The 9543-nt window shown below is 32.3% G+C and overlaps 1 long non-coding RNA gene across 1 annotated transcript; it reads right to left on the reverse strand.

Moving 5' to 3' along the window:
* Nucleotides 1-1790: 1790 nt before the first annotated feature.
* Nucleotides 1791-2426, reverse strand: LOC108380356 (uncharacterized). Its single transcript, XR_001849560.1, has 2 exons — nt 2177-2426; nt 1791-1828 (listed from the first exon to the last, which is right to left on the reverse strand). It is a non-coding gene; the product is annotated as an uncharacterized LOC108380356 (long non-coding RNA).
* Between the last annotated feature and the right edge of the window lie 7117 nt (nt 2427-9543).

The following is a 9543-nucleotide window of genomic DNA, read 5'->3' on the forward strand; positions in this document are numbered from 1 at the left end:
TTTCAAATTGCCGAACGATGACGCCAGCATTTTGTTTTTGTCTATTTTTATTTTTTGTACACCAACGTCCACATTTTCATTATATTTTGATTCTATTTAGCAACTGGAAATTTTGTTAAGCCAAGCATAGAGTAAATGCAAAATAAAAATACATAGAAAAACAATAACTAAATACAGCAAAACTTACAATAAAGAAATTAAAGTGCTGATTTTTATTCGAACGTAGGCAATAAACAGCAGCGGCTGGTGGAAAAATGTTAAGGTCAACATTTTTTAATTCATGTATAATTTATAATCATATTTAATAGCAAGCGTTAAATTGGCTTAAATTTGTGCGCTTAGCGGAAAAATCGCCTTTCGAGGGCAGGTCGAAAAATGTTAGTTTACGAGTATTTGCAAATAATAGCTGGTATTGTTATGTTTTTTAGAATGGGCTATGGAATGGTAGATGTGCGTATTTTTCAAAAACAAATTACATTGTAATGTCGATGTTTCTTTTGTTTATATTAAATCTTTTTAGTAGATAATTAAATAAGATTATATATTTTTTATGTGCATTGAACCTTAAGAAAAGGAAAATAAAACAAAAATCAAAAAGTAGTTTTTAGTATAAGAAAATTAGTAAATATGTATACCTAAAAAATTACTTTTTTATAAAAAAGTTACTTATAAAAAATGTCTTTTGTTATACTAGAGCGCACTTGTGCACAAGAGTATATTAACTTTGTTCGCATAACGATCGTTTGTAACAGCCTATGGGAATCGAGATAGGTATGGACATATGAATATACAAAAATACTCAGAATGCCAAGAGAGATCGATTAAGTCATGGCTGTCTGTATGTGCACACGATAACTCGAGTAAAAATTGAGATCCCTTAACGAAATTTAGTTCAGTTTGTTTACATATAAATTTTTTAGTACATAAAACAATTTTTTTTATATATTTTTGTTAAATCTTTCCTGTGGTTCAATTCACACCGACAGTACCATTTTTTCAATATTCATGGAAACAGAATTTTTATTTAAAAAACAATATCAAATATGAAAAATTATCTTTGTTTTGATAAATAGAAATATTTTTTCTGCCAATATTTAAATGGAAAACTTTATTTTGTTTTAACTAAATTTTTAAACTTTTAACTAATCTCAATACAATTTTTAATTTTTTCATAACATTTTTTTTGCTATTCAATCCTGTTATGGTCTTAAAGATGATAATGCAAATAAATGTGATTTTTCCCGATTTTATAAATAAAATATAAATATCTTCATATTAGATTTATAATACCATTTTCGAAAATTTTTATTGAAAAAAGTTTTAATGAATAAAAAAATATGTTTATTTTGATAAATAGAAACTTTTTTTCTCCCACTTTTAAAATTGAGTACTGTATTTTTTTTTACTAAAATTTCCCACTTTAAAGGATTTTAATAAAAAAAAATCATAATGTTTTCAGCTATTAAAGCAATTTTCTTAAAGATGATAATGCACATAATTGTAATTTTTCGAGAATTTTTCAAATTGCTTTAATACATATTTAAATTAAAGTCTATTATTTCTAAAAAATCAATTTTGAATACATACAATGTAATTTGTTATCGCAAAATATTCGTACACCCATATGTATGATTTTCATGAAAACTGTGCTGCGAGAAAGCAGTTATAAAAAGTTTGTTTACTTCAAATAATGTTATTAACACTTTAGTAATATTTATGTTTGTTTTTGCTTTTAATATTGCCAGCAATTATGCTGTTTTCGAATTTTCGTATTTCTTGTTTTTTTTTTAAATCGCTCTAACTGGTTCATGCGTTTTTTCGCGCATTTCTAATGCCACAAAAATTTCACTTAGAATCACATAAAAAATGCTTTCAGTGCTTTTGATTTTTTCTTTGCATATTAAAGCATTTTTATTTGCACTTTCACAACAAAACTAGCGAGTAAACACGCACACAGTCACACGCAATTCCATTTGTGCACACTCGCTTAGCAAACTCAATGCAAAGTAAATTCAAAGACGCAAATTTGTGTTTATTTCTTCTTTGCGCCACATTGAAGAATTTTCTGCACAGAAATGTGAAATGCAAGTACAACAATTTTATGCATACTCTTTATTTAATAGACGATTTTCTATATTTTTATTTATTTTTGCTTCACAGGAATTTCGTCACTCACATACACCCAAAAATTCGCAGTGTCCAGCTTTTCGTTGTTCTTGTAATACAGTTTAATTTATTTCCAACAGTTTTAACTTGCAAATTTATTTTTGTTTTCAGCTTAGTCCATAAGAGGCAGCAGACGCTTTCTTCCATCCGCTAAACACAACCAGCACTGACGGCGTACACGAAGAAACTGAATCGCAGCAAACCAAAGACTTAAGACACGAACCTTCATTCGGGTGCCAACCGAGAAGAAGGTGTGTTGATGAAAGCGTATAAATGCGAAAACGAAGAAGCCACAGACACGGCGACTAAGGTTGAAGACGAACAAGTTCCAGAATAAGTGTAGAAGGACGGAAGACGTAGAAGAAGCGGGAAAGGTGTGAGGTGGTAATAACAGCATTAAAAGCTAAGCGGCTAACAAAGAATGCCTAAGAGAGAGCCGCAGTGGTGCGTACAGGTGTGCAGAGAGGGTACACACTAAGCATTAGCTCAATGTTTTTGTTTGCTGATACGTATTTCAAATTTGCCATTGCCTTGTTGTTTTTATGTGCTTTTGCTGTTCGTGGCTGTTAAATATGTGTTTTGCTAGCGATTTCTTTCCACTTTAGTTCTTTTCTACATCATTCGTAAAATTTGGATTTTCCTCTCCGAGTCTTTTTAGCTATCATTTTTTCCCCCATTCTGTGTACACTTTGCGGCTAGTGCAGATGGTTGAACAACGATTTGATCAATTCGCTATTTTCGCCTACCGCAGAAAGCGCCGACATACAGTGCTTCCCTTCCATATAAAATGTGAGCAAAAATAGAATTATGGACGGATTTAAATTAAAATTCGATTCTTAGTAAAATTGAGTATTTTCAAAAGTGAGGTGTCAAATGGCAGGGCTTGGCCTGCATATGTGCAATAAAGTTTTATTTTTTTGGAAAGGGTTGCCACCTGCTACACATTTTATTAAAATTATTTAGTAAGTTAAATGAATTCGATATTACAATATGACACGTAGTAGGGTTGCCACATGTATAAAAAATTAAATTCACTTTAATTAAGGGAATAAGGTAACGGAAATATGTATATCAATATGGGTATCAGACAAAAGAAAAAATTTGACATATTTAACGAGAAATAAGTGAAGAGTAAAAACATTCCAGAGTCAATTTAAGAGTCCAGTAATTCAAAAGGAATGTAATCAGAGCAAATCACTGATCAACAGTGTATGATTTTAGTTTAACTAAATTTGACTTTACAAATAGGTGGCAGCCCTCTTCGTAATATTTGCAAGCTAACACCTTCTTAAACTTCTTTCGTCTGACTCCCATATGGTGATACCTATCTATTTCAATTACTTTAATTCAAATGGAATTTGTTTTTTTAATCAGGTGGCAAACCTTTATATGTGTTTGAGGAATAAACCCTTTTCATACACATTTCGATTGACACTCATCTCTTAATAATTCATTTAACTTTAATTTTAATTTAATTTTTTAAGGGGTGGCAACTCTTTAAAAAAAGTAAACCTCTATTGTCTACAGGTCAAGATTTTTTATCTGACACTTAATTTTTGAAAATAGCACGATCGTGCAGATTTGATGGCACTGACAAAAAATGAAAAAAAAAATACATTTTATGCATTAGCAAAAAACGCATTACTTCAAAAAGTGCAAAAGATGAGTATGTTTTTATTGCTTCTTTCGAAAGCTAAAAACCCGTGCTATTTAATAAAATAAAAATTATGATTAAAAAAATTGTTTTTCTGGAATGCCGCAGGGATACCCTGTGTTTAATTTTATTCCAAAATTTTGATTCCTGTAGTTCTCTACTATATATATATAGAGATAAAAAAAACGTCAAACCAACATTTTATTTCAAAGAATGTATTTTTCACATTTGTTTCCGTGAAGAGCTTACGCATGGCTATGCTCTTATTAAAATTCTTAGTATAAAATTTGTCCACTTTAGTGGCTTCCTGGCGGCATAAAATTTATTTTGTAGGGAAATTTTTGTTTAATTTTTTAATGGATAAATTACCTTTACAAAAAAATCAAACACGACGTTCACATTGCCGACAACGAATTTTTCGATTTTTGCCCACTTAGGCGGCACTGTGCGACAGTGCGTTGTGTGCCAACACGAATGCAGAGATGTCCGAAAATAGTGACGAGGTAAATACGAAAAAGCGAAAATACAAAATAAAAATGTAGACGCAAAAATTGAGTGCCGCTTATATTCGCTGAGTACTAAGCAAAGCGAGTGTGTAACCACACGAAATTATTATCGTACACTGTCAACCGAATAAGCATGGTAAGCTTTGCTGCTGTTACTCACTTGTTTTGCTGACTTTTGTTGCTATTATTCGTATTGAGAGAAAACGAAAAAATTTTATTTTTAAAATAGTAAACAAAAAAATTTAAATAATCTGAATGATGCGCTGAGAGCGCGCACAACAAACTTGTGTGCAAAATGTGATTGAATTTGAACCATCCAATAAAGTCAAATTGAAAAAAAAATTTATGAATTTTGAATGGTTTGTTTATACTTCTTCACACTATAGCACCTTAAAAGAGAGCCACACTGAGTTGGCGATCACACCTTGTTTAATACACCTTGCTTGTGTGTACTAAAAATTTTCGAAGCATAAGAACGGCGTGTAATGGCGGAGTAGAAAGCGAGCATAACAAAGTCAGTGAGCGTAGTTAGTACAAGTAGGAATTGGGTTTTCTAGCATGAAAAAATACAACAAAAGAGAGTGAGTACGCTTGTGATTTTATTTGCTGATGCTGCTATAGATCAAGACTAAGAGCATAGCGGAACGGAGATGAAAAAGGTCGAAAGGTTACAATTTTAGTCGGTGCTTAAGTGAGGTAAAAAACGAACTGAGAAAAACTGAATTAAAGAAAATTATTTTTGAAGAGCGAATATTTCATTTTATAAGCTTTGAAGCCATTTTACAGAAATGTCAATATGAAGTCATATCAAAATTTAGTGTCTTCAAAGTAAAACTTCACAGCAATTGTCTGCATACCACAAAATCTTTTTTTTTTTGCAAGAAAATGGATTGGATGGTAAATGCCAGCTCTCTTTTAGTTCAAAGCGATATAGCGAGAAGGAAAGTTCGTATGAGCGACCGGTTATTCACAACTCAAAAGGAATACCGGATGCCGCTAAAAAAATAAAGCTTTCGTTTTTTTCGATCACTGAAAAAGCTTTGCTTATGGTTGATTGATAGCCGCTATAGTGTTGGGCAACCTAAGCAAAAAACGCAATTAAATGTTGATTAAAAATATATATTTTTGCAGCGAAATATAATACTAGTACGATATATATACTATATATTATATAGTGCTTATCATAACTTTACGACACTCACATATTGACAAAATTTCGAACTTTTTAATTCGATTTTTTTGGAAAAGTTTGCAGTTTTGTAGCCCATTCAATTTTAGTACAATAAAGTGCAAGCTAAATAAAATTATATTTTAAAAAACTAAGCCCTCGCTATTATAATTTCCATTCGTACTGTCATCAGGTATGTAACTTGAGAATAGAAATCGCTGCATCTTTTAGGCGCATCAATATTACATAGTTACACCCCGAGCTAATAAAAGGGAGGTAAAAAAGCTGGGACTTACCGTTAAATTTTTTTAAATTTTTTTTTGTTGAGGATGCCAGTCATTTTCTTCCATACAAAGAACTTATGTTCAACGATTTCTTTTATATGGAGAAAATGAGCAATAGTTTTACAATATTATTAAAAATAACAAGGAATCCATTTAAAAATTAAGTGGTCTCATTTACTTATAAACATATCGAGCCCTAACCGCCAAAACCGTAATCGAAATATTAAGATTTTTTTTTTTTGATGCAGAAAGCCTTTTCCCTAATTTTTTCGTGAAATTAAACGAATATTGTGTCCTCCTAAAGCAAGGCCAGTTTCATACAACGTCCTACTTAAAAATTATGTTTCCTTCCCTTAGGAATTTTAAAAGTTGGCAACCCTAACTGAAACCCACTTTACCATTAAATACTCCTAACTCTCATCATCAACTATCATTAATATCAAAATCGTGTATCATATATATAGGTAGGCACAAATGAGTGCGTGTTCTGAGCGAAATTTTATTACACCGGGTAATACATATTTAAATATTTAATATCATAAATATAACAAACATCTAGGCCGATAATCTTGTATGATAGTGCGACTAATATTCCCTAATACAACGGTTTTCTCCTGGCGAACTCTCCGTAATTTCAAATTATCTTACTCATCCATCTCATCGAAAATCTGAGACCAAACCCCCTTCCTTTCTATTTTCAGGATCAAGATGTCATGCGTTCTTCACAAAGCGTAATTGCCATCGGAATATGCTACGAAACCTTTACCTAGTGCAGCGAGACTGTTCGGCTTGAGCGTGCTATTCTTCGCCACTCGTAAGTCTACGCCAGGGGAGCTACAGCTCACACACCGAACGTTTTATGTGCTTCAGTAGTAAGCAAATGGCGTGGTGCGCTTACGGCGGATGGACACCGGGCCAGATTGATAACCTGCAAATCCAAAGGCACCTATGAATACCAACGTAAGTACATACTGTAATTCCGGATTTCAACTTCGAATCGTACAAAAGGCGCATGCCGCAAAGCGCAAGAAACTGACAATATGGACAATAAAAAATACATGAAGATCACACGTACTGAGTTATTAAAAGATAACAGAAGAGCAATAAAACATTCAATATCTGAGGCTTATTTTTAATACCCTCAATCTGCAGTTTTTACAAAAATTTGTTTTTAATATTAAAACCCACTGTGGACGATAATTTTTTTGTTATCTTTATGTATAGCTCCTTGATAATGTGTACTATTGGTTTTCAAAGTAAGAACTAATATCAAGTATGACAGTTAAATCACAAAAGGGTCTAAATATTAGGAGAAATTTTTATGAAAGTTGTAGATAAAGGGCATTGAGTACAAGACATCGGAGATACGTTATTTAAGCCCAAAGGAAAAAATAAGGAAATCGACTGGAAAATTAAAACGTATGTTAAATGTTATGTAATCGATTACACCGTGAGACAAAAACAAAAAAAACTTCAAAACACAAGAAAGAATCGATATACTCACGAAACTATTGGGCAAATATAGCAAAAATGCGTTTTTAGTTTTTCACTCTGATGTCAGGATTTTTTTTCGAAGGACTTTGAAATTTTAAAGGTATGATTGATTCAAAAAATGATTTAAAAACATGTGTGCAGTGTAAAATAACAATATGGGTATAAAATGATAGAGAAAATTCTGTAGAATTTAAAAACAATAAAGCTTTTTGGTTTAAAAAGACGAATAAGTATTGAAAATACGCTTTTAATAAATTTTATCTTTTTAAGTTAATAAAGTTTTCAGTCCTCAAACAATAATTTGCTAAAAAAAAAATTACAAATTTTCAATGATATTTAAGAACAAAATTTGTAAAGTACATTTTTCATACAAATTCGTCCTTATGCACGAAAAAATATATTCTGTTAAATATATCTACAATATAATCTACAGATTTTTTTTTATATGAAACCCTTATTGTTACCTACATTGCACTGATTTTCTCAAATAATTTTTTGAAATAATCATATTTTTTAAATTTCAATGTCCTTAAAAAAATCCTGATGTCAGAGAGAAAAACTAAGTACGCAGTTTTACTATAATTTACCCATAGCTTCGCGAATATATTAATTTTTTTGTGTGTAAAATTTACTGTCGCACAGTGTTTTATTTTGTACTTGATTTATACTTCAAATGTGTGGCCACAGTAGCTACATATATAATAATGCCCACACTTCCTTTGTTTCAATAATAAATGTATGTACACATGTATGTATGTACGCATGCATACGTATGTAAAGTCTGATTGGAACCACTGTGCAAAAACACCGCTTTAAAAATAAATGATTCAAAAATAAACAAGACTTTTTATATTACAAAATGAGACGTATGAAATTATGCAATAAGATATATGCATATAACAAATTTGCATTTATAAAGTTTAAAATACTTAATAACGCTACCGAAGAAGAAAGCTTGAAATTTTGCAATTTGCATGTGTATGAAAAGATTTCCGTATATTTGATTAAATGTATTATTTATAAATTTTAGTAAATCACTGTCCTTTGAAAACATCACTTCAGTAAAATACATTGGACCAAATTGTCTTACGCCTGCTCTCAGAGAGCACTCTTCAACAAACCGACATACGCGAGCAGTGGAGCCACATTTCCCGCTCATTAAGTACCGCCGCCGAAGAAATAGTCGAATTTCAGCGAGCCCGGTAGAACAACTGGTACGATGAGGAGTGTCAAGAAGCTGCAGAGAGAAAAAAGAAGCCGCTGCGATCGGGCGCAACGCGAGCCATGTGGGGTTGTAGGGAGCTGAAGAGGGAAGCGAGACGTATTTGCCGCATTAAGAAGAGGGAGGCTTAAATACGTGAGTCCGAAGAGCTTGAAATGCTAACCGACAGGAAAAACGCCCGAAAATTTTATCAGAGTTAAAGCATAAACAGACGGCAGCGTTGATCCGGACTAACTCGGACTTAATCCGGATCAACTGCAGTTAATTTCCGAGTTTATCCGGATCAACGCTGCCGCCTGTTTATGCTTTTAGCCGACTTACTGAAGGTTTCGAGATCAGGGCAAACTCCTGTAAGAACAACCATGGGGACTTCGGTCTGTCCAAAATGTATTTAAATTACGAAGGGAACACTACATCTAATTGAAAGCCAAGAAATCGAAATCAGTAGAATCTCAGATTTCAGTGCAGTGGGAATGTGCTACATATTGAGCCCTAACCGCCAAAATAACGTAAGCGACATTTTTTTCAAAATTTTCTTTTTGATGCAGAAATGCATCTAGATGCTCTAGGAATATTTCTGCATCAAAAAGAAAATTTTGAAAAAAGTGTCGCTTACGTTATTTTGGCGGTTAGGGCTCGATATTTATACAGAGAATTTTTAAATCACAAAAATAAATCCATACATACACTCATACATATGTACATATGCACAGTGTAGTTATTTAGCTTAATACAAAATTTCCAACTGCTGAAATAAATGGTATACAAAATTTAGCCACTACTGTTTCCCATGACGGCGACATCTATGCGTGAGTTTTGTGCAATTGAAATGCAGCTACATTTACAGCTTAGCACATTTAGTCCAAGTAAATGTCGTTAGATGTCGCAACACAAGAAAGTGAGCATTGGCTAAACTCGTTTTTCGGAAGAAAGGAAAAAATTGCTACCATATTTTATTTTTCAGCAATCTTGCTGGCGATGTTGATGGCTGTTGGTTAACACAGAGAACTTAGATAGATAGAGAAGGTGCAAACTGAAAGTGGAAACTA

This window comes from Rhagoletis zephyria, unplaced genomic scaffold, assembly GCF_001687245.7.
Source record: "Rhagoletis zephyria isolate East Lansing unplaced genomic scaffold, Rhagoletis_zephyria_1.1 Rzeph_scaffold_18970, whole genome shotgun sequence".
Lineage (NCBI taxonomy): Eukaryota > Metazoa > Arthropoda > Insecta > Diptera > Tephritidae > Rhagoletis > Rhagoletis zephyria.